The sequence below is a fragment of the Passer domesticus genome, chromosome 4 (genome assembly GCF_036417665.1).
Source record: "Passer domesticus isolate bPasDom1 chromosome 4, bPasDom1.hap1, whole genome shotgun sequence".
NCBI lineage: Eukaryota > Metazoa > Chordata > Aves > Passeriformes > Passeridae > Passer > Passer domesticus.
Genome location: NC_087477.1, coordinates 19,423,521 through 19,449,512, shown reverse-complemented (window position 1 = coordinate 19,449,512; position 25,992 = coordinate 19,423,521). Strand labels below are relative to the sequence as shown.

General features: G+C 39.5%; 1 protein-coding gene across 7 annotated transcripts in view; it reads right to left on the bottom strand.

Moving 5' to 3' along the window:
• Positions 1 to 25,992, bottom strand: part of JADE1 (jade family PHD finger 1) — a 131,222-nt gene that overhangs the window by 82,909 nt on the left and 22,321 nt on the right. For 2 of the 7 annotated variants that reach the window (XM_064416462.1, XM_064416467.1), the window contains exon 2: positions 3,883 to 4,140. The exons of the other annotated variants lie outside the window; for them this stretch is intronic. The gene's annotated coding sequence lies outside the window, so the exon portion shown is untranslated. The remainder of the gene's footprint in view (positions 1 to 3,882; positions 4,141 to 25,992) is intronic. 7 annotated transcript variants of the gene reach the window in all.

Here is a 25,992-nt window from a genome sequence, read left to right as displayed (position 1 = left end):
GCTGTCTCTCCTCTCCACAGTTCCTAAATTCACCCTGCAGTGCTCCACATGAAGACACACACACAGCTGAAACAAACACTGGGCATGTTTTTGAGCTCCTCCACAGCAAGTAACTGGACAAAAGCAAACCCCAAATCTGTTCATACACTGGAATTCTCTGTTAGAGGCCCTGAAGATCCATTACCAGCTCTCTCATGTATTTCTTGCCCTTCCACATGCAGCCAGTGACAAGTGGGGATGTACCATATTGCATTAGCTATAATCTATACACACTGAACAGGATGGCCAGAAATCTTGCAGGATTTAATTTACAATCTTGCATGTTGCAAGCCCCTCAGGACAGGAAACTCTCATGGTTTTATGTATCTATAAAACAACATGCATACCTGTGACACTGTATAAATAACAGTATGGGATTAAAAACATCTGTAGTCACTCTGGCTGATCTATTGTCTTTCTGCCTGCTGTCTCTTCATAATCTCTGAAGGCAGACAAGCCATTTCACACAACAGGAATGCTGGTGCTGATGCAGCCACATATAAATCTGTAGCAACATGTTAATAAGAGACCCAATGAATAGAGAAATTAAAAAATAATAATAATCTGTCCTTCAGACAGGACCTCCTGACAGGTTTCCACTTGATTTTTGTTTACTTTTGGCCAAGAAAATATAGGAAACATGGATAACTCAAACCAAACAGTTTCCAAAATATGGTAGGAGGTGGTAAGGACAACATTTCTTTGATTCAGAGCTGAGACTGTTGTGATACTCTTTTCTCTGCCTGCCCAGAAGTATCAACAAGGATTCATGTATTGTAAATTGCTTCTGTGAAAGCAAAAAGAATCTATGTCCACAACATGGTGATTGTCACAGAAGATATGAAGAGATTCACACACTGTGCAACTATTGAGTTCAGAAATAATGCTAAAAGGGAGGCAGACTGTTATTGATACCAAGCAGGGAAGGGAACAACTACATTTCCAAGAGAGAGGCAAAGAGGAATCCTAAATTTAGAACAAAATTCAGAACTGAAGCCAAGATACTGTCACCACCAGAGCTGCGTGAACATCTCAGAGAAAATCCTTCAACAGTTTTAAACTCAGCTCACTTAGGTTTACAAGGGGGGGTGGGGGACAAAAATCAATTCCCTTCACGTGAATCATCTGTGTCCTTCAAATCACCAAGTAGAAATTAAAAATGAAACACCTCTCTCCCTGCCCAGCTATATGATTTTCTAAATTGATTACAAGCCTTTCCCTTTGACTCCCTAGTCCAACTTCTGGCAGCTGGTCACACGGTAGGTCTGCTGAATCCAGTGAGTCTGCTCTGTTTTTGCACTACACCTCAGGCTGCTCTCGTCAAAGACAAGCATTAATTAAATTCACTCCATCTATTAAGAAACTTCCCTTTTGCAGTAAGGAATTAAGAACAGTTTGAAAGATAGAAGAAAATGTCATAAGTGTGAAACTGTACGACAGATGTTTTCCTCAAAAATGAGATGATCCAAAGATATTCAGTCTGATCGTTTCACATGCAAGTGCTTCCCTCCACCTTTCCATGTTATTCTCTCAGATTTTTCCATATTTTATCTCATCCATTTTCCTCTGTTCTAGCAGTGATTTACTGCTAAGTAAGTGATTTACTGATGACACTTCTACAGTTTTACATGGTGTTTCCTATTTGACTTTTACCACTAATTTTCAAACACTCTGAAGCCTAACAAGAAAAAAATGTTATGGAGCAGAACAATTCTCCCCTTTTTTCTTCTGGGAAAAGAGAGTAAGACATATATGTACAGATGTATGAAGGAGTACACACAGAACCCACATAGTCTGTAAATGTAGAATATGTGAAGAATTTACATTGATAATGTTTTCTTGTCTTTCTTATCACAAGTCTGGATATCAGAGAATTTTTCTCAGCAAAGGTAATGGGATGCTCAGTTTGATCAGGACATTCACTTAATAAACATCATCCATAAAAACTCAGATAGTCTAAAACTGAAATTAGAGTGTGATCAAACTGTACTCCTACCTGCTACACAACCAGAGGGTGCCAGGCAAGCTTGCTAGCAAGGGCTTAGCAGGTGGAAAGCACATCTGTTGCAGCTGGCAGCATTTTATATGCTGCTACTGCACGACTGCAGGTATACTTATACCCTTCTTCCTCAACCTCCTCCCTGTGCCCAGGAAGGGACTGACAAGAAAATAAGTCAGAAGCTTAGCTAGTTTATTGCTTACTATAAGAGATTTTTATTAAAACACATGAACTGCAACAATAAAGCACCGTGGTGAGTAAGGACAGAATCAGGTTACTACTGGCACCAGCAAAAGCAAGAGAGGCTCTGGCATGTTCCTGCTGCTGAGGAAGCAATTGGAAAAGGAAAGCACTAATGAAGGCAACTGAGTAGCTTTGAAAACATCAAAATCCAGGAGAATCCTAAATTCTAATCCCTCAGCACAATACAACCTTTTCTGCTACACAACGTGTTCCAGCATTTACTAAAATCAGACTGTGCTTTTTAAATGTGGTCCACATTTGGGAGTATTATTTATTTGGAAAAACTGCAGACTATTAACTCTGAGCCTACTAATCTCTATGGATCCATCCTGTTAGTTTATCCATATAACTTTTTGTTTCTTTTTCAAGCTCTAGAGGAAAGAAAGCTCACAATTTAGAATTAAATTCTCAAGGATGCCAGAAACAGCTCACAAGAACAGGCTGACTGTTTCATAACAAAACCTTATTTATAAAACACTCAAGTATCTCTTTGGAACTCAGGAATTTAAACAACTAGATTTTTAATTGTACCTTTTTTAGGGCTTAAAGATTAATTTCAACTAGGAGCACAAGCATGTGTTCATTCACCCATTCAGACTGATAGGTAAGCAAGAAGGTTTGGATACATTCTCTAGCATTCAAGGGCCTTTTTTCATTGTATGACATTAAAAGTCTTCACAACTTATTTTGAACACACCAGGAAGAGGAGCAGCAGCTCTGAAGTTCTTGGCCAAAGTCAGAAACAGCTCCTACTAGACTTGGATAGTGGTAGGGAAAACAAAAATGGAACACCACCACCCCATACACACACACACCACCTCAACAAAGCCATTTTCTGCTGAAAGATAAAGAAAACTATAACTATTACTCAAAATTGAGTCTTTTTTTTTTTTTTTCCCAGAAGACTACTTAGGAGAGAAGAGAGAAAGCAGAAAGGGTACGGGACACCTACAGGAATTTTGACTTTCCATTACCCTGAAGAGTGATTTTTGTTCTTGCTAATATAAGCAACTGCTGAAGAAAAACATTAATTGGGCATCAGCCTTTCCTCCTCCTGTAAGAGCAGTTACAAGATTTTGGTTAGTTTTCTGTTCTGAAGGGAATGATCTCTGAAAATCCTCTCTTAAATCAAACTCTTCAGCTAGCACTTCTTACCAGTTGCCTAGAGTTATTTTCCAAATAAGAGGAGGAAGGAGAAAAATTTGAAAGAGTATACAAAATTCTGATTTATCTTCTTTATCCTTCCCCTTATACTCATTCAAAAAGATCTTAACCAGCTCTTCAAATTACTTACACCAGTTAACAACATGCAGTTAGTTATTCATCCATTCACCACTACTGTACCTACAGTCACTTAAAACAGTTGAAAAATCTGACTCCCTGTGCCTTTTGCCTTTGAAGTTCTTGATAAGGAACCCTTTCCAATACCCAAAGGACTTGAGGAATGGAGTTCCAGCTAAATCACTTCCCTTTTGTCTTGGTTCTTAAGCAAACCAGCTGTGTCCCACACTGTCAGTTCTTTCTCTACTTTTCACATAACTTGAAGGGGGGATCTCAGCTCTGACTCTTGCAGCACCTCTTGCCCCTCCTTCTGCACTGACCTTGGTGTCTGCAGAGCTGTTCCTCTCCCACATTCCTCCTCCTCTGTCCAGCTGCAGCTGCTGTTTCACAGGGTTTCTTTTTTCCCTTCCTTAAATCTGTTGTCCCAGAGGCATTGTCATCAATGGGCTCAGCCTCGGGTCCGCCTCGGCTGGCATTGGCTGTTGGACATGGGGGAAGCCTCCAGAAGCTTTCCACAGGTCCTTTTTAGGGCTTTGTCACACAAACCCAATACATTTGGCATGTATCTTCTGCTTGCACTATTAATACAGAAATGCAAGGCAGAAATTTTATCCAGTAAAAGGTTTCTGCCTTTTTCTAGAACAGCAAAAGGCTATTGCATAAGCAGAGAAAACAAACCAAAAATTATCCCAAGGATGTTTCATTTCTCTCAAGGTACACAGTGATCCCCATTCTACACTGGCAAAATTTAAATATACCAAATGCCAAAAAAAAAGTACAGAAAACTTTAAGACATACTCACTATTAGCAATAAATTATTAAAAACATCTGCATGGCAGGAAACACAAGGAGTCATACAAACAATGCTCTATGATTTATCCTAATACTGGGAATTGCAGGATGAAGGCTTTTAATCAGGTGGTCTTTAGCTACAGCCCTACTGCTTGGGAAGCAAACACATGCATGAATGGTTTTTATAAAGCCATAATACAGCATGTGCCATAAGATGAGCCTTCATTTTGCAAAAAAATAAGTTTACATTCATCACAGCTAGATTCATGTAAAGTTCCAAATACTTTTATAGTTTCAGTCCTGCTTGCAATGGTAGTTTCTTTCTTACAATTCTGTGTTTAAATTTACGTACCAACTTCCAGAACACAGATAAAGGCAGACACCAAAAGGATTTCCCAGGGAATAATTTCTGCAGAAGGAGCATAATAAGCTCTTTGAGATACAAATCTGTCTTTGTTTTCTTGTGTTATATAGCAAGAAGCTACCAACAATAAATCCTGAGAGGAAAATAAGTAAACATAGCAGTTGATTCCATCCCAGTTTTCCTTTACACTTTTAGTAAAGACAGAATCACTGGATGCAGAGTGGCAACACTTGAGGGAGACACAACTACTACAAAGCAATGCTAGAACAAGTAAGAAGAAAAGCTTGATGCCACCCAGTTCCTTCACACTTCAGAGTGAAGAAGGCTGTGAGTGCTCAGCTGCAATTTGGACATAGAGCAGAGGCTGGTGGGCTGGAACCAAGTGACAGTCACTGGGATCTTTAATGACAAGCTGCCACATAAAACAGGACAATGCAAACTGATGAATCACACAGACTAACAAGGAGATGCTGAAGATGAGTAGCCCAACCCCAAGCATGAGAAATAATTGGCAAGATGAAAAGATATTCCCATGTACTGTGCATATGGGAAGGAGATGTGAGTACAACTGCCTGGCTTTACAGCTTCCTATTGGAAACACAGCACCCTGGTAAGCAGGGCTGGAAAACTCTTTGTGACATGTTGTTTTACTGCTTTTTCAAGTCCAAATTCTGCACCTTCCAGATTCCAAAGCAGTTTCAAGTAAAGAAAACGTTCTGACTTCAGTGAACTCTTTCCCATTGACATTCAAATCACAGGTTCTCAGGATTTCTAAGCATACTCGTTTTTGTTGAATACAGTACCACAAAAATCCAGAGGCATTTTGAAGAATTTCCTTTTGTTCATCCAACTGTAACCTCTAAACTAGTCCCTGTTCAGCAGTTCAAGCACCCTAGATATGCTCTGCACATTATCAGGCCAGATACACACTGTCAATATTAGATGAGCCCAGTGCAAGCCTTTCACTGACCAAGCTATTTTTGCCTAAAAAAAAAAAAAAAATTAAAAACCAAATTGCCATGTTTTATAATAGTGTCCCAAATTGCTATCTATCCAAACAACTATCCCCAATGTCAATCACAGTTTTACACCTCAGAACCACCACATCCTTTAGCTGCAGTTAAGAAGGTTACACTGTGTGCTCTGTACAGTAACAAATCATGAAGGAAACATCCTGCAGTCTCTTCCACTTGAGAAGGTGTCTGTACCCTACATGACAAACCAGGATTACATGATACACCATCAATAGATTTCTTTGCCTAAATGTTTAGGAATCTCAGCTAAAATCACTGCTGTACTCTAATTAGTACAACAGTAAAGCTTTTTAACAATAGCATGCAGATTCAATAACAAACAGGATGTAGTATTTTAAATAACAGAAAACTGATTAATCAACTTCTGCAGAAGCTACTCAGACCACAATATTCATGTAGGTCAAGACCTACTATTTTTGTTTGTTGAAGTAAAAGGACAAAGACTGGTACATTTGCATTGTTCCTTTACCAGCCAGCTAGCACTTGCCTAGAACTGTGACATCCTACATTAATTTTGTCAGGAAGCACCACTTCTGGATGCTCATGTTTCTGGATATAGTCACTGGAGAGGGTGAAAATGAGTAGTTTGGAAGATGCAAAAATGTCATATTTCCTTCACACTCTATAAAGAGCTGGAATGGTGAACTAGGTCAGGAAGATCATCAATTCCTACTATGGCAGCACTTGTTTTTGTCCAGGATGGGTCAGTACAGGAGCTGCTTCCTTCCAGGTGGAGCTCTGGGTAGAGACTCATGTCCACACCAGGACTCGATAGCAGAGCTCTCTCTGTGTTTTATGAGCAAGTGGATTCTTAAAATGGGTTATTTACCGAAAGAGTTTTAAAGCTCCAAATGGTGGAACTGTCTCAGTTTATGTGCTGTGTTGAAGAAAGTCAGGCTAGGCACATGTTTCTCATTAACTGTGCTAAAGCAGCTCAGTTTCCCTAGAAATTCCCAGATCCTCCTTTGCAGTAGGGTAATCTAGAAAGCCCCTAATTTTAGCTTTTGAGTCTGAAAGGGTGGCACATACATGAGTAGTGCTGAGTGAATGCTGCTGAAATGTCTATGATTGTATGGAACGCTAAAGAAAGTGGGCTTTCTTGCCACATCCAACATCATTAAAATCTTCCAAATAATGCCTAAAAGCAAGGAGGTCTTCTAGATATTTATGTAACGCATTTCGCATGTGAAGTATTGCCACTGCCACCTTACGTATCTGTCAGTGCAGCCAGGTGACAGCGTGAGATCCAGGATCCCAATCACATAACCACTTGCAAAATGCTCAGGGCTAAAAGCTGCTCCCTCTGCAGCCCAGTGTGTTGTCTGTGCCCAAAGTTTAGGACAATGTTAGCACATCAGCAGGTTGCCCCTAGAACCTGGATACCTACGATTTTAAAATTTTGTTATTACTTCTGAATGGGTAGAAGTAAAATGGGCCAAAAACATGACACAGTTTATCTAGCACTCAAAACAAAAGTGTTGTGTGCTTTTACCTGACTTTCTCATTCTCAGGCAGATTAAATCACTTTTGAATTGCTTGCTTGGTTTTTTTGAGAACAGCTTTCAAGATGAGGTAATTGAAGGAAACCTATCAATTTAGTATATATTTTCAAGTTAATAATGTTGACATACTGTTCAAATAAACCCCCAATTTAGCACAATCTGTTTTTAGACAACCCCTCCATTTTAACCTCCACATGGAAGGAAGACTAAGTGACTTCCTCATCTCACTTAATAGGGAACATATGTTCAAAGATAATGCAGTGGGCTTGCTCAGAGAAGCTGTTCCTCCTCTGACAGAGACGCTGAGAGCACACAGAGTAACACTGATACATAAGGAATGGACAAGTTGCCATAAATTTCACTCGTGGCAGAGCTCACTTCAGAAGAAAAGACTGCTGATCCAAAAAACACAAACATAAACAAAAGCACTCTGGCAACAGGTGAAAAAAGGAGCTGATACAGCCACTGGCAAGATCAGAACTAAAAGCCTCTTCAACCCTCATTTTTTTGGCAGAGTTTGAGGGGTAGTATTTAAGACACAGAAAGAGGATGGAAAGAAAGGGGTCTCTACTACCACAAAGCACAAGAAGCAGCTTTGGAATAAAACTGTTTTAAATCCTTGCATTATAAACTCTCTGGAACAATTTGAGGTGGAAATGCTATGGTAATATCAACAGTCACTTTCACTTATTTTATAAATATTTATGTAGCTCAGCTTTACTTTCATAACTTACAGAAAGGAGGTAATTGTCACTTGCTTCTTCAAGTCTCCATTTTTCAATCTACAAAAGAAAGTCAATTCACCTGCCAAGGCCATTGTACTCAATGCTGAAAAAGTCACTAATAAAACTCACATTCTTTGAATCCCATTCAATCCAGTGATTAATCAGGCTGTGCTCATAAACAAGCAAACACTTTATTTGCATTTGGAGACAAATCAAAGCCACCTCATTCTATTTTGCTCAATACCGTGCCCTTGGTCACTAAGGTGGGGGCCAAGTACAATCACTTACAACCAGTAATAGAAGAAAAACAAAGATTTGTCACCAGACATAATTAACATTTTGCAGATTTATCTGAGCCTACAAAGCCATCAAACCTTTCAGGTTCATCCCCACCAAATCAATGACAAGTATCACTGACCAATTTTTCAGTATGTTTTAGCACACTCCATGTTAGAGCCACTTGCCTAAAACCCAGAAAGTGTATGTTGTCTTAACAGGAAGAAGGAACAAAAAGACATGGGTAGAAACTGGCCACATGAGAAATCTGAAAGCTACATTCTCTGTTCATTCTGTGCAAATCATCATTCACCTCACAAAAACACATCCAGGAGATGTATTTTAGGTCAGAAGGAATGCTACCCTGGAGGACACAGCTAACACAGCCTAGATCTTCTCCTCAAAGTCACCACTTAGAGCCAACCTTATCAGTTCAGCCTCAGTCCTTGTACCTCCAGGTGACAGCCAGATATCCCAAAGCCTGAACACCTGGAAAGGGTAAGCAGATCACAACACAGCCTTGGGGTGAACAATGTAACATTCACTTACATATTCAGGACAAAAAAACAAACAAAATCACAAACAAAAGACTGTTCACAAAGATTTTGCAAATAAGCCTTTAAGGGTAAAAAATGAAGCGATCCTTACACCTTGGAATTCCTGGGAAGAAACATGCTCGATAACTCAGTAACTTAGATGTTCATCTAAGTCCAAAACAATTCTTGGCCCAAGATCTGAACTCCAAGCCACTGGCTGTCTGTTGCTCTGCATGTCCTAAATATTTATCAAGACACAAAGAACAACAGTTTGATCTTTAGGGAGCCCTCAGCACTGACGCCACAAGAAAGGGACCACTTCATGTGCATTAACTTGTGTTTGAAACACAGACCTGAGCCAGAGCCTGAACTTTCTACAGTATTTATGCACAATCCCTTAATTGAGTACAGACTTGGTGCTCACTGTAGATCATGTCAAAGGGGAAAGCTTGACCTTATTATGCCAACCCCTGGCACAGCAGTAACAAAAGTTGTCGTCTGTATGAAATGTGCACGCTCAGACCAATTCCTCAGCCACATAAATTTTGATGCTTCAAGTACCAGCATATGACAGTCACGCAATCCTCTGCATGAAACACAGGTTTGGAAATGAAGCAGGTGGAATACTTCATTCTGCTTTCCTGAGTAAACCTCAAAGGTAGACATTGGATTGTAGAAATGAAAGCTTCATGAAGAGCAGTTCAAAAAAAAACCCACAAACAAACAAACAAAACAAACACCCCCAAACCTTCATCTGTATATTCCAAAAGACATTTGCAGTTTCTTAAGCCTTTATGTCATGCCACACTTTCTTCATGGTGTCATAACTTCAGCCAGGACAGGGTTAATTTTTGCAGTAGGCAGGGCATAGAGAACATTCTGTACCACCTCACATCATTGCTGGGAGCTGGGAAAAAAAGAGTGTCTTCAGGAAGAAGGGGCTCTATGCAGTTGAGAAAGTATGACAGAGGGAGCCATCCAGTATTTCTGTTATCAGGGAGGTGTCCCCATGTCAAACACTTCTTTTACTTTTTATTACTACTATTGATGTTGTTACTGCTCATTTCTTATCTCATTGCTGTTGCCAGTAAATTATTCTTATCCCAGCCCATGATCTTTGCCTTTTATGCCTCCAACTGGAGGGTGGTGGAGGGAGCAGCTGTGTGTTTTTTAGTGGAAGTACTACACTAGAGAATACCATTCGTAACCCATGAAAAATGTGCATGTGTACTACAAAATAATTTTAAATGTAAGGTGTTTTAGTCTGCCTTATTGTTTGGAAAATCTTGCAGACCAACAATGAGTTGCCTGGGCTTAAAAACAAAGCCTGGAATATCAGGGTGAAGGGGAGATTAGCATCAGAACATATGCAGGATGAGTTATTGAATCACAGCTTTTTCCCTGGAACCAGCCCTAGCCCTAGGCTGATTTCCTGCCTCGGGCTAGGGTTAGGGTTTTGAAAAGCACAAAGCCCAGGGCTCCAGGCACACTGCAGCTGCAAAGGGCATCCCAAGGGGAACACAAACCTGCCACAACATGCCTTCCTTCCCAGCTTTTTCCCTGGAACCAGCCCTAGCTCTGCATGACATGGTTTGGAAACCATTCTTTCCTGGGACGCAAGATGTCGTTTCCCGTCCCGAAAGTTAATTTCATTTCCTTTCGGGACAGAAAACGAAATCTTGCAATTTCAATGGGGACCAATTGGGCTATCTTTGGTCCATGTCCCTGCACTTGGCGGCATCTTGTGACTTTTGATGGTTTTGACTTGGGTACAATTTTTTTTTTTTTTTTCAGTATCCATGCCATGGGACTCATATCTTCCCTTCAAAGTACTCTCTTGCTCCCTGATTTTTTCTCCTGCTTTTGCAACATCAGTCCAGTTAATTTTGGCATGTTTTGGCCATTTGCACTGCACCTCATATCATCCCGGTCCATTTTCTTATTGTCACTAAATCTCACAATTTTTTTTAATTTTATTTTTCAGTATCCAGGCCATGGCTCTGATATTTTCACCTCAGGGATTTCTCTTCCTCCTTGATATTTTCCCCTGCTTTTGCAGCATCTTTCAGGTTAGTTTTGGCATCTTTTTGTCTTTTGTGCTGCACCTCATTTCCTCCCAGACCATTTCCTTGTAGTCACTAAATCTCTGAAAATTCTGAATTTTTGGGGTTTTTTTCAGTCACATTTGATTTGATTGTATCTCCTTTCCATAGCATTTGGAAACCTTTCTTTCCTGGGACGCAAGATGACATTTCCCATCCCGAAAGGAAATGTCATTTCCTTTCGGGACGGGAAACAAAATCTTGCAATTTCAATGGGGACCAATTGGGCTATCTTTGGTCCATGTCCCTGCACTTGACAGCATCTTGTGACTTTTGATGGTTTTGACTTGGGTGAAATTTTTTTTTTTTTTTTTCCAGTATCTATGCCCTGGCTCTGATATTTTCCCCTCAGGGATTTCTCTTCCTCCTTGATATTTTCCCCTGCTTTTGCAACATCAGTCCGGTTAATTTTGGCATCTTTTTGTCTTTTGTGCTGCATCTCATTTCCTCCCAGACCATTTCCTTGTAGTCACTAAATCTCTGAAAATTCTGAATTTTTGGGTTTATTTCAGTTGCATTTCATTTGATCGTATCTCCTTTCCAGAGCGTTTGGAAACCTTTCTTTCCTGGGACACAAGATGTCGTTTCCTGTCTCGAATGGAAATTTCATTTCTTTTCGGGACAGAAAACGAAATCTTGCGATTTCAATGGGGACCAATTGGGCTATCTTTGGTCCATGTCCCTGCACTTGACGGCATCTCATGACTTTTGATTGTTATGACCTGGGGGAATTTTTTTTTTTTAATTTTCAGTATCCATGCCATGGAACTCATATCTTCCCTTCAAAGTTCTGTCTTGCTCCCTGATTTTTTCTCCTGCTTTTGCAACATGAATCCGGTTAGTTTTGGCATGTTTTGGCCCTTTGCACTGCACCTCATATCATCCCGGGCTAGGGTTAGGGTAAGGGCTAGGGTTAGGGTTTTGAAAAGCACAAAGCCCAGGGCTCCAGGCACACTGCAGCTGCAAAGGGCATCCCAAGGGGAACAAAAAACTGCCACAACACGCCTGCAACTGATGGCCGTTCCGCAGCCATCAGGACATCAGGAACTTTCATCAGGCCTTTCCTGACATCAGGAACCTGGCCTGGTGCTTTTTTTTTCCTCTGGGGAAATGCCACCGTTTGTGTCCAGCGTTCGGTAGCCCGGAGGGGCCGGCTGCCTGCTGAAAATCCAAAGGGATCGGGATTCCTCCCAGAAGCAAGGTGCCACCACAGGCAACTGTGGCCTGTTTGACAGTGCCAAGTGCCTCCTGCAAACTGACATCAGGAACGTGGGCTTGTGAGTGTTGTTTCTCTGGAGAAAGGCCATCATTCGTGTCTAGGGTGCCTCAGGATGCCTCTGTCATTCTATGTAGTCCATTCGTCTTTGACACGATTACACCTTGATTATCTCTTTGGAAGGCAATTGGTCACTCACCACTAATTAATTCATTTGAACAAAGGACCTAGTATTCAATTATTAAATTGCATGTATTCAAAATTGAACCTCACATTTACCTCCAAGTTCTTCAATATTTTTAGTAAGGAATCTACAGAAGTGAATACCTTATTAGGTGCCAAGAGCTTCATTACACAATATTAATCACCTTTATGGCTACTTCTTACTGGTGCCTGAAGTGAAACTGATTTGCAACATGAACAGCAGAATTAGAAAAGACTGACTTCCTAGAGCTTTAGCTCTCATACTGGATTCTCCCATGCCCTCAAAAGATGACAGAAAAACTGACAGAAGCAATCAGGGCAATACATACCATTGCTGCCACCTACAGATTATCTGGTAACAGGTAAGAGCCGAGCTGACACTCAGATTTTCCTAATGAGGGCACTGATAGATAGCTGGGGAGGAGACATGGATTGTATTTTCATGATCTCATAGAAATCAAGTGGCTAAGTGACTCATCTCCATCATCAGCTTTGGTTGAAATTGAGTGAAATAAATGAAATAAAGCAAGGAAAGAATGGCTTCAAAAGTTATTAGGGGAGGGACAAGCACCAAGAAATTACACTCTCAGCCTCATTTCCTGTAGGCTTATAATGTTTTGTTTATTACGATATACACACCTTTCAAACAGGTTAGATCATTATAGTCATACTGCAACATTTTTTCACATTTTATTTTTGTTAGGAGAAACTGAGAACCTTGTCAAATAAGTATGACCTAATAGCTCAAGGAGTCTTACTCAGAAAAGAACAGTGAACTGTTGAATTCCTCAGTCTGAGGGGTTTAATTCCCCTCAATAATACTGCTCAAGACAGGGCAGAATGGCTGTCCTGCAAACCCTTGCAGTTTCCCCATCAGCTCACAGAAATCTCACAGATTACCACTTGGTTATTACTCCAGGGAAGATTTTATTCCAGATCGCCCTATCCCATCCCCTGAAGCACAAAACCAGTGAGTCTCAGAGAGCATTTTCACCAAGTTTCTCCTCCACTATTTTGAAGTGTGTGACCAGACCTGTTTTAGCACATTTAGGAGGACTGCTTGGGAAGTCTGCCATTTACTAAGCTCCTTCTGTGCCGAGATTTCAATTAGTTAATTTCTCTTTCTTCTAGCTGACAGCAGCTGATCTGGCTAACCAGCTTCAGAATCTCTGCTAAGCTTTACTGAGCCCTGTTCTAAAGGAGCTACATTACGTCTTTGACATTAAAGGAAGCTTCAGCAGACTAGGACTCCAATTTTGTCCTCCTACTGACTGTGCTGTTGCCATTTGTTAGTGATATATTTAATGAGGTCAGCATAACTCAGCATAATGTACTCCTAAAAATATTTCATATTGATTTCCTCCTCTTCTCTAGCAAAGTAATGTTGAATGGAGTGCCAAAATACTAATTCATTTTCCTGGCATTTTTCTCTTCCTAAGGTTGATTCCAGCAGTTAAATTTAGAAAATTTAATCTATCATCTCTAAGAATGCACTTCACATCCAGGTGTCCTACTGTTTCTGCCTCCTGGAATCCTTTTCTTCACACTAGAAAGCTGGGCTCTGAGCTCCTGACAGCTATTTTCTCCAGCATTAAACTCTGCATTCAGCATTTCCCTTTCCTTTCAGGTGCAGCCAGTGAAGAATCTACTTCTCCTCAGTGGCAGGCCAAATCAGTCCTCATCCAAATAACTGTGAGGACATTTTAAGCTCAGAACTGCTTTCCTCAAATAATCACAGAAATATATTTTTCCCAGGAAATCTTACCATTAATTTCATAGTTTTTGGCTAAAAACGTGTCAGCTAGCATCTGTTCACAAGCCTGCATAAGGCACACTCACTATTTTCTACAGATGGCATTACAATCTTTTTATCAGCCTTTGTATAAGATAGCATATTTTCATCCAGCTTCAACAAATCATTGAAGTAGGTAAACTGACCAATGTATTTCAGCACCTCCCAGACACAACAGCAGCTAGCTGGGAAGAATCTTTCCTTCAAAACATCTTGATCCACAGGTATCCCTTACAAGCCAGCTTAACATTTGCTAAGTTTTCCATAAGACAGCACTAAAGAGAACCAAAAAAAAAGAAAAAAAACCCAAAACCCTAAAGAACAAACCAATCCACAAGTACACCTTCTTTCTTTCATCCCACAGGAGAACTCCAAAATGGAAAAGCATCATTTGGAAACAGCAATAATAGCATGCAGAGTTTTCTTTACATATAATCACAAGCATTATTTATTTATGAGTATGGAAGAAAAAATTCCAGGAATTCAGGAAACCCAGACGATACCAAACCAACAATTTCAGTTTTGATGCTCTCCTTGCATTAATGTTTTTGGTACCATTTGGTGTGTTAACATCAAACATAAATTAGAAATACAGTCAGTGCAATCAAATCAGTTTTCTGAAACATTCCCTTTCACTTTCTCAAATACACATCACTAATTGCATATTAATTTTTTGTACTTTTAATATAAACTAGGGATCTTCTCTCCTTGTTTACTAATTCTAGTGTCTTTAATTAGCTGCACTGATAGACATTTGCTTCCATAGGATCTATTCTTAATGAGACTGGAAAAAGCTTCCAAATCTCTGTGATAAGCTGTTCTGAAAGCACAGTCTGCTTTTCCCAAATGTCTCGTCCCAGCCTTGTCTAACTGCCCTCTCCTTCCATCTTGTAGCTTACTCCTAAATATTTCTGAACTGATCTAGCAAAAAAGCACAGTCTAATACTTCACAGGTGCACTCATGCTCTTGAGGGTAAATGTATCACCCTGTCATCACTATGGTCAACACATTCCTCACAATGACATTATCAGCTGCTTGTGTTGTTTCTGTCCTCATGGAGGGGTTGGGAATGCACACAAGTGCCATGTGAAAGACTTCCAGGTGCAAGGTTCTAGCTTTGCATCTGTTTTGCTTCTCATGAGAGTTTTTTTTTCCCTCTACAGTCTTTATAGGACTTCCATGTGGCCTTATTATGTTATCACTAGCACATGAAATATACACAGTCTTTAAAAGAACAGAAAATACTACACAAGTGAAAGCAATGCTGGATGACAAGATTAAGGTGATTTTCCCAGGGTTTCATTAATAGAAACACTTTAAATAAATTATTGCAGATTTATGCTTCACAATGATAATACTACCCAGCACTCTCAGCTATCCTTCATCGTCTTTTTTCTTCCAGTTACGTATCTCCAAACTGCCTTTTACCTAAAACCCAAGAGTCATCTTCCTTACAAGACACCAGCGTAAAAGGCAATCATCACTTAGACAACTCCATATGCGAATTGCCAAATGATTTCCAACAACACTTCCAATTCTCGGTTTAATTTTAAGGAAAAAAATGTCATCCCTTCAGGACCTTAGTGGCAGTTAGGTCCACATCTGGACTTGGCATGCTTGTAAAAGACAGGAAACAAAAGCTCTTCTACATCTGAATCAACCCCTGGAAGTTGAGGAGAGTCCTTCAAAGCACACTACCAACAGCAGATTCTGGATTAGATATTTTAGAATACAAATCAGTAAGGGAGAATGACACTGAGTACAGATGCAATCCTCAGCTAATCCTTCTGTTATTACATCACAGGCAGTTGTCACAGAAGGTTACAACTGAAATCTTTTTTAAAAGAGTAAAAAACCTGATTCCAAATTAAGAGAAACCTATTTTATTTTCAAGCCCTCAGTAATTCACTTGTTGCAAATGAAAAGGGGTTTTTGTTTCATCTGAACTTATTTTTAAAGGGTTCCTTCCCATCAATTTCATTAGCACCTTAACAATATCAGTTGCAGGTTTGCTTGGCTAAACACATAAATGGAAATTTCATGAAAAATCTTTAGGCTTTGTCACTGAGCTTTTATAGAATATTACAGTCTGTGTCTTTACTTGTGCCATCTATCACAGTTTGTTTAATCCAATTCTCTCCATTCTTCATTGTGTGAGGTAGACAAGTACAAGAGCAGTGGCCTTCTTTAACCTCTCCAAGTATCATTTTCTAGAATTCACTCATATATAAAAGTTGAAAGATAGAGATTCTGAAATTACCTTATAAACCAGAACATTACAAAGTATGTGTTAATAGCATCAAAATTTACTTTCTATATTCTATGGATTCAAGCCATTAGAGAACAACTTTTTTGTAATACACCTACAAACAAAATCTTTTGAAAAAAATTTTGTTCATTTTGCCTACATTCCACCCTCAGTGTAACCACTGAGATCTCTCTTGGTAGATCTCTATACCGAGATCTACCAAGAAGCACAGGAACAGCCAAGTATAAATTCTAGTTTAGCTCTCCTTTCTAAAGAGGCCAATCATGTAACATGTTGCCTTCTTACCAAGAACAACTTTAGTTTCACACATAAAATAATTTACCATCATCTGAAGGGAAAAACAAAGACCTCACATGCCATCATTTCGCATTAAAATGTCCTACATTGACTTTTAACTCATTGAGGGAAGACTCTTATGTCTCTATGTCTGTGACCCATCCCTTGGAGCTCCAACTGAGTAGATCATGGATTCTGAAAAAAACAATGGCAGAACAAGCCTACCCTCTAGAAAACATCGAACAAAGGCAGCCACCACAGTAATTAGATTGGAAGGGGACAAGTTCTCCAAAGGGTGGGATAGAGGCTCAGCAGATGGGGTGGGGCAGGCAGCTGTTCTCCCTGGTGGAAGGTTTGAGCTGGGTTACAAGCTTGCTCTGGGAGCATGAGCTTTGGAGACCCTGCAAATTCAGCAAATCAAAATATCCCTTGTAAACTTTGAATAGCATTTCCAGTCCTTGTGGAGAGCATGGACATGATGCAGTGTCCTCAAACCCACTTTGCCTACTGTGTTATGATTAAATGAACTCCAGCAACACAGAGTTCCAAGTATCTGACCCAAAAATACTGACACTTAGATGCAAATAATCACAAACACTCTAAGAGTGAGGGGAGGAAACAGGGGAAGCACTCACAAAACCCAACCATGATTGCCTCAAAAACCATATGGCAGAGACAGCAAGATTTCCACAAAAGAAGCAAATTCTAAATTCAGTGCTCTTTTCTGGGTGCTGGGAGATTTATGTAGAAGGTGGAAGCCTTGCTCTAGAGACCAGGGCCATCAGCAGTGGAATATGTATCTCCAGTCATTGAGATGTGTATTTTTGTAGGCATGGTAAGAAAGCTAACTCCATTTTAAGCTGTTTTATATTTGTTGGTAACAGAGACAACACCAAGAGTTGTTGTAAAAGTGTGGTGAAATTAGCTGTGATGAAGAAGTACATAAAATTTTATCCCTTAGAAATTGATATCTGGCATTTTTATTGAAATAAGCCATGACACCTGTAAATTGAAACTACTTATACTAGTGGGCAAAATGATGCCCTTAATGTTTGGAATAATTCCTGTTTTATTCCCATCAGTTACAAGTCTTACACACAGGCCAGCAGACACATTCTGACATTGTATCTGAGAGTATCCGTAGTGTTTCTCAAAGTTAGGATGAACTTCAGTGGTGAGATTCCCATGGGAACACAATGCCAAGCCTCTAATCCCCCAATGCCCTGAAATACATGCTCAAAATCAAATATGAGTTTTGCACAGCGGAATAAATTCATAGATGCACTTACATTTAGGTGAATGCCTCAGTGCATGGCTGAATACAGGCCTAGATATTTTTGCTTACTGAGGATGCTTTTTATTTCAGCATATCGCTAATAAGAATTTTATCTGAGCAGGTTTTTTAAACTTTTCTATATATGGATTATGCTTAGATAAGCAGACAGACACACACAGCTAAGTATTTTCCCCTAACTATGACAGATACCTGAAACACTGTCCTGTCAAGCTCTATTCTAAACTAGTTTCTTCTGACTGCCATAAAATATTAATGATGTACAAGATTTTTCATGAGAAAAGCATATGTGTTAAAATTATAGGTAGAAAATATCAGAAAAGTTGTCACCTTTCAATTAAAAACAATGAAATATTAATCTGTAGGGAGAATGTCAAGATTTAATGACTCAAAGAATATGCATTAACGAAAGCAAAACTACCTAATAGGAATTGCTGAGCAATCACACATAAAATTGACCTGCATGAACAATTTGGTAATTATTGCAGGAAGCACCATTAAAATGGAAATCTGTACAAATAATCTGTCTGAAGCATTTCACTGAATTTGCATATTTACTGTCTCTTAATTACCTTTGAATAACAGGTGTAATTTTCACTTAAAAATGGTATATGTTTATCTACAAATATAATTTAATTATTATCTCTGCACTCCCCAAGTTAGCTACACAGAAAACCAGAAAATCACCGTGGAAAATTTATGTGATTACGTTAATTTCATCGTACTTGTTGTAAATACCTGTAGGCTAATTTCTCCATGGATACAAATTGGGATAGTTCACTAATCTCAATTAAAGCAGTTTTTTGCCAACTGAGCAGCTAGCCTTGTTCTTTTTGTTTGTTTTGTTTCAACAACCACGTGGAGGTAACTTCAAAATGTAGATATATTTTTTTAGAGAAATTAGCATTGCATTATAGCATAGTTGTTGTTCTAAGCTGATCTGTAAAATCAGGCATGAAAACTCAGATTCTGGAGTTAACTTACTTTGGACTATTTTTTTAACATGGAATCCCCTTTCACCTGAGGCATTCAGAAATCCCCTTCATATTCCCAAGGGTTTCCTACAAGCTCTGCTGTCACAGCACATCTGAAGGAACAGCTAATGTCTGGACAGTACTGCGGCTTCATTTCCCTAACAAGATACAAATTCTTGGATAGAGTAGAAGAGCTTAAAACTATTCTCAGTAGTGTGGGAGGAACTAATAACTCAAGGAATATGACATTTTTATTAAGCACCATAGCCTAAGTTTCCTCAGGAACTCGCTTTAATAATTTGGTAGTACATTGCTCTGAAGGGATTAATATTATTTACTTATAAGCATGGCTTGAAGCAGGACTGCTAACACATCCTGTACTCTTTCATCAGCTCTGCATCTGATTTGGGATACACATAATTCAGAAGAATCATCCACAGAGTGATTTCCCAACTACCTACGTGTCTCCAAGCAAGGGAAAACTCTACCATGCATAAAAAAATGGCCTTTAATATCACAGCACACCTTTTAAAATGCTTCCCTAAACTAATTCAGGAAAGCAATTCTGCCTGTTTGCCCAGGAGAACATTGCAAATTCTACACTGTCATGTATAAGCAGATCAAATTGGGGCCATCATCAGTATTAATCACTGCTCTCAATATAGATTTTACTTACTGTTGATAGTCAGAGGATGGCAGACTTTTAAGAAAATGGCATAGATGTAACACTTCAAAACAGAGTATTAAGACAGAAATAATATATTCAGATGTGTTCTTAATGTATCATTGATGAAGCTAATCTTATTTAAGTTGTAATGATTTCAAAATGCCTTTAGAAATACCTAATTTTAAAGGTATATCAGCACCAAATTCTTACCGAATCTAACATTCAGCTATCAAGCACCTACAGTTATGACCACTGAGTAGAAGCCATATTTCTTCCCATTTCTAATTTGTTTAATTTTTTAACTATCACAAAGATTTTTGCCTACTGGGGTTCAGCAATAGGTTTTAAAAATCCCACTTTTAGGCTCTTTAAGACTTAGGGAGATCAGTCACCTTTCCTTTCTCATTGTGGGAATTCAGGGAGGAATTTTATGTTTAAATGACATAAGAAAACTAAAAATATGTCAGAGGGAAAGAAAAGAGAAAAGAGGAGTAAAGTTGTATTAAGGGTAAATACAGGAATACATGCAGACAATAGGATATATCAAAATGTTCCCTCATACAGAATGGAAAGGTCCTTTGAGTTAATAATTACCTCAAGCATTAGGAGCAGGAAGTAGCTGATCTCAGCCAAGAACAAGGGAATCAGCTGTGGCTGATCAGCAAACAATTTCTTCATTTACATCACCTCAATCTACTTCAGAAAGTCACTCAGATGATTAGCTACCTTGGGTCTGCTGCTGATCGCAAAAATATTTTCCTTGGCACCTCAAGAAACATGGTTTAGAGATTAAAAATTTCTGGGATTTTCCATAGTAGAGAGCCAGAAATTAAAGAGATACTGTCAGGTCCAAAACAATGGCTGGTGGCAACTGCTGCCTCTCTCTATTTAGGCTGCAGACACACCCCTGCAGATTGACCCTGAAGTAGGTGCTTTTTGTAAAAAAAGAATACCTGAAAATACCAGCAACAGAGTTCAGAACACTTCATAACACTGCAAATAAATAATTAATACATACAGCAGTTGTGTAACAAAACACTGTGTTAATGCATAACATGTGAAAAGCAGGAAAAATGATGGGAAAATGGCATTATAGTCTTCCAGGTTTAGTACAGCCATTAATGCACCTGGTTCTATTTCATCAATGAAACATTCTGAGATGCACACGAAGGTGAAAATGCTTGGTTTGGCCTGAGTCAATATGAGAACAAAATATCACCCAAAGGTTAAGATCCTGCTCCTCTTCCTTGCCTTTTATTCTCAGCCATGGAAGGATCTTCAAGTCAGGTCATTTCAGTGATCCAGTTTACTGTGCTTCCTAAATAATGCTATGCTGGCAGATCTGAGGAGGCAGGCAATTTAAACACAGGACACATGGAAACAAGCCACTGAGGGAAGGAGACACAGTTTTCTAAGTCGGCTTTCTTAGGGGAATCCAAGGTCTGCACATTCAGCTCACATGTGTTTTCAGAGAGCACAGAGTTTAGTGACTTCACTGGCAGCATACCTTCATGCTCATTAATTACATATTTTTGCAAAATAAGCTTTACTAATGATTCTTCTTTTTCTTTTCTGAGCCAACGTAACATCATTTTGCTGCCTGGAGGAGCTGTGTTGCTTCCTTCATTCACTCCCTTCTTCCTTATACCACTTACAGCACTTGTGTGAGCCTTGTGAGAGATGCTTCAGCTCCCTCCAAGTCACAGAGAACAAGTCACTTTTTTTGCTGGGTTAGTAAGTGGAACTAGATTATAGTAGGATCAAACACACACATCCAGCAACAAGGAAGTAAACTGGAATATGTGGCCAGGAGGAACGGGAAATTGAGTTGACCCTTTCAGCACTGCAAGCCACTAAACCAACATCAGAACAAGACTGAAGATAATAACCAATGGCTCAGTTAATTTGGCTGTAATGTTTGCCCAAACACATAAATTTAACAGTTTTTCAGAGAAACTCTCATCATGTTTTTATTTTGTGGGTACAAAGCGTGTAAGTGAAAAGAACTCCAGTTCTCAGTAAGATAAGCCCATCTTCTTGGCAATGAAAGCAATAATCTGCACCATGATAGGCAGCAGCCGAGAATATCACTGGTGTCCTTTGTAACCCTGATAGCCATCAATGAGGAGATACACCTAAGAATGTACTTTTTGGGCCAAGATCACTACAGAGGATTTCCTCAGAAGGAGGAGTTCCTCTCCCTGCCCCACTGCCCTGTCACTTATCACCTGGACTGCTTTCTAGGACACACAAACCTCCACCCCCACAAACCGGTGGCTCAGTGCTCCTCTGTGCTCTCCTTGGGAAAAGCAGCACCACTCCTGGCCCCTGGGCAGAGAGGGTGAACATTTCCTCTAGAGAAAGACAACCACAGGGTAAGGAGGACCCTGCGAGGAGGCCAAAGGGAAGAGGAAAAGGGCAATAGGGGCAGAGTTTAAGCTCAGAGCCAGGCTGTGACAGAGCACAGCAACACCCAGTGCCACAGACACAATCCTGGCACACAGGAACCAGCAACTGTATCGTGTACATTTAGAACTGAACAACTACCATGTCTCACCATATGCTGAAACTGCCCACTGCTAATAGCAAGGATCCTTCAGATGTTGTTTTCAAGCATGAGAAAGGGGTCCAGAATTGGCTGGGCTCTTTCTAAAGATAGTGGGAGGATAATGGCCGCAGAAATGAACCACAGCTCTTCCCATCTTAACATCTGCAGGTTTACTTCCATTATGGTGTGCCTCCTCTGGGCATAAAGAGCCAACCTGCTTGAATGGTGGCCTGCAGATACTTTTCTAAATACAAGATGATTCCACATGAGCTGTATCCTCAGGTTTCCTTAAGCAGAAGGATCAAGCAAGTCTTAATCTGGTTAAATTTTGTTATGGATCCAGACTGATGCCAATTAAGCCATAAGCATATACATCTGACTTTTGTGTTACAGCAACATGCCATGCGAGACTACAGCAAGAACCAGAATGCCAGAGTGTCAAACAAGTACTTTTCAGACCTATTAAAATATTTAACTTCATGTGGTCTTGTGTAATTCTAGAAAATCCAAATGTAGCCACAAAAGGATTTATTTTCTAAGGACATCATCTTACTGGGTGTGTTTGAAGCAAAGTGGCTGTTGAAGCCTTGGGAATGAGCACTGAATAGCTCCGAGGGCTCCAGGCACTCAGCAGTGCAGGGTGTGCTGCCACCTCTTGGCCATTTCCTCCAAAAAAATCCTCATCCCTTTTTTAAAAACCTCATTAGTGCCTAACATTGTTTCTTTTTCCATAAAATCCTTCTGTCTTGGAAATTCTCTCTCCCTTCTTTTAACTTATATATTGTATACTTAATATCCTTTTTTGTATTTGATTATTAAACTATTTTTCACAATGCTAAGATTTTGTGCTTGATTAATTTGAAATAAAAACATTATTGCAGTTTTATTCACACTTGCAAAAAACACTAATATTTGTGTCTGCAATCTCTAGATATTGCTATCCTGGACAGATATTAAATATGCCCTTCTTTAAAATAGGTGTCACAAATAATAACATCCAATAACCCTGCTCTGAACCATAAGACTGGAAACCAATATCCTCAGGAATTGACAGCTTTCAGTATGAGACAAAAAGCCACCAACACCCATTCAGTCCAATAGATATTTAACACATTGGGATTCCTTTTCTCCTGAGAAAAAGACCCACACCTTGCATTTTTCTGAAGTCAACAGGAATTGTGAAGGGAAAGTCCCAGGCTGAAACTTTTGAGAACACATTTGCTACTTCTCTGTATGAATTTCACTTAACTTCCTATTCATATGTAAGATTTAGACACAGCTCATGTTCTAGGGAAAAAAGGAAAAATGCCAGTTCTGGAAGTTTCCAAAAGCCCTACCTTCTGGCAATAGGAATTGAAGAACAGACAACACCTTGCCCTGTCAGTCAACAGGAGAGTAAACTAGCATATTTACTTTTCTAACTTTAAATCTGTATCAGTTTAAAACTTACAGCACTCAAACTCACCACTCATCTCTCTTCTCACAACTTTCTGAGTAGGATCTGTTTCAACAGCTCAAGGGTTAATTTATGATTCTGCTAAAAGAGGGTAGATTCAGACTAGATAAAAGGAAGACGTTTTTCCCAGTGATCATGATGAAACAACAGCACAGGCTTCACAGACAGGTGGTGGATGCCCCATCCCTGGAGACATTCAAGGTCAGGCTGGATGGAGCTCTGAGCAACCTGACCCAGTGGAAGATGTCCCTGCTGTTGGACGAGGCAAACTGTGAAGGTCCCTTACCAACCAAACCATTCTAAAATAATGTTTTTTTGGAAAGGTGGGGAAACGGGATTTTTCAGACAGAGCAGTTATTGAAGGAACCCAAGTCTGCATCTTAACCTTTCTCCTCCATTTCCCTAATGATCTTACACATCCCTCCAGCCAGAAAGAGAATGTTCATGTGAGGATTCCCCAGGGTACAGGATGTGTGTTTAGTTTAGCGACAAAAATTTTTGCAAAAGTGTTCTTTTTCCTCAGAGGGTAAAAGGCCAGGGATTACTTTGACTGCTGCATTGGACCCTTATGGTTACATTTTCAAAGCTGTGCTTGTGTTGGCAACACAAATCCTGTTATTGCTACAGGATTAGTGTACATAACTTTCCAAATGCAGCTTTGAGAATGCAGCCAAGGAATATAATTTATGTGTACTTTCTGGAATTGTGTAGGCTTGGATTATTGGCCAGTTGTTTAACAGCACTGCTGTATATGCATTTTCTGATGTCCTGTCTCTAAACACTCATTCAGGCTTGTCTGGATGTCTTTACTAGTTGGATATTATTAAATAAAGAAACAAGAAGACATCAGTTACAACCTACCTCTTCCTTTGCCAGTGATGAATACAACTTGTCTTAACTTGGCTAACACTATTCCTGGGCTTTTCCCTTATTTTTAATGTCTCTTAGGAATAAAGAGTGAAAATTATTAGGATCATAATCTTTCTTATTATTTAGTGCCACTAGAAACCTCAAGCCCGCGCTGCAGTGATGAATATGGCACTGACATTGCCAATTCCCCATTTCCTTGAGTCTGATTAAACTTTTTCCGCTGATCTGAACTAAAACAGGTTCTGTATTTTTTCCATTATACAATTCCTTCAGGTGAGAACTAGTTATCTAGTTTTTGTGTTACTGTGCAGCATCTGCTGGAATCATAGTGGTAATTCCAAACTGTAAATGCTTAAAATTTTTCTATGCCTCTATTACCAACTTTTAAATGAGAATGGGCATTTTTACCATTATTTTAACCACTAAAATGATTATGGTCTTGACAACAAAATAGAGGAGAAGAAAATTTGTCTTATAATGGAGAGAACAACTAGTTTCTGTAGGTGGATTACAATGAGGCACAATGTGCACTTGCTCTCCAGCACTACCACTTCCCAAGCAGCTCTAGACATGCCTGGTGATGTATCACCAGCTCCTGGCACACTTGAGGAGGCCTAGAAATTGGTACCACATAAACAGGCATTTTCGAGTTTCTAATTTTGGCCTGAAGTGCCCTTATTTTGCATGTGTCATACTACAGGCTTATACACCTATCCTGATGTGGTTTTTATTCCTGACTTTGTCATGCTTTTTTTTTCTGTTTATATAATAAAGTGGGAAGTTGGATGCTGCTGGTATTCTGTGCATCAGCAGGGTGAGAGGGACTCATTAGTAGAGTAATTCTGTTCCCTGTTCCCTGTGGTGACTCCTGCTTCTGAATTGCCCTCTAGGTGGTAGAAATCTCTTCCTCCCAACAATTTTGTAGTGTTCTAGGAAGGCTAATCAATCAACACAGTCATTTGCCTTGAAGTGCTTTGAATGAGTCTGTATGAGAAGCACCCACATTGCTAAATAACATCACCCTTGCATGGGTCAAATAGCAATATCTGGTTTTATAAAGGAAGGGAAATTGTGGTAGTTGTTTTATCAGTTATTGTCATGCTCACATCTAATACAGAGCTGACATGCAGTCAATATTAAAAAAGCATTTATCCCATGAACCACATTTCAGCTATTTCAGGACTGAATCTTTCACTGGCCTTCGCTTTCATCTTCATATTTTGTAAAAATTTTTTCGGATTTAAATATAATCCAGCTGGAAAGAACGGAGCTTATTTCTTTGATAAGTAAAGATAATTTCTCTTGCGTTGGTGTGGTATAAATACAGACAGCGTTCAAAAGTCTTACAGCCACTTGTGTAATAAAGTTCTTTTCCAGTGTGATTTGACATCAAATAGTTTTAAAGAACCCATTTATAAAATTTGAATTTCAAATGCTTATTTCGCTGTCAAAAATCTTGTGTTATGTTCAGACAGCTGAACTATAAATCCTCCTAATTTTTAAACTGTACTGGCCAAAGAACTATATCATTC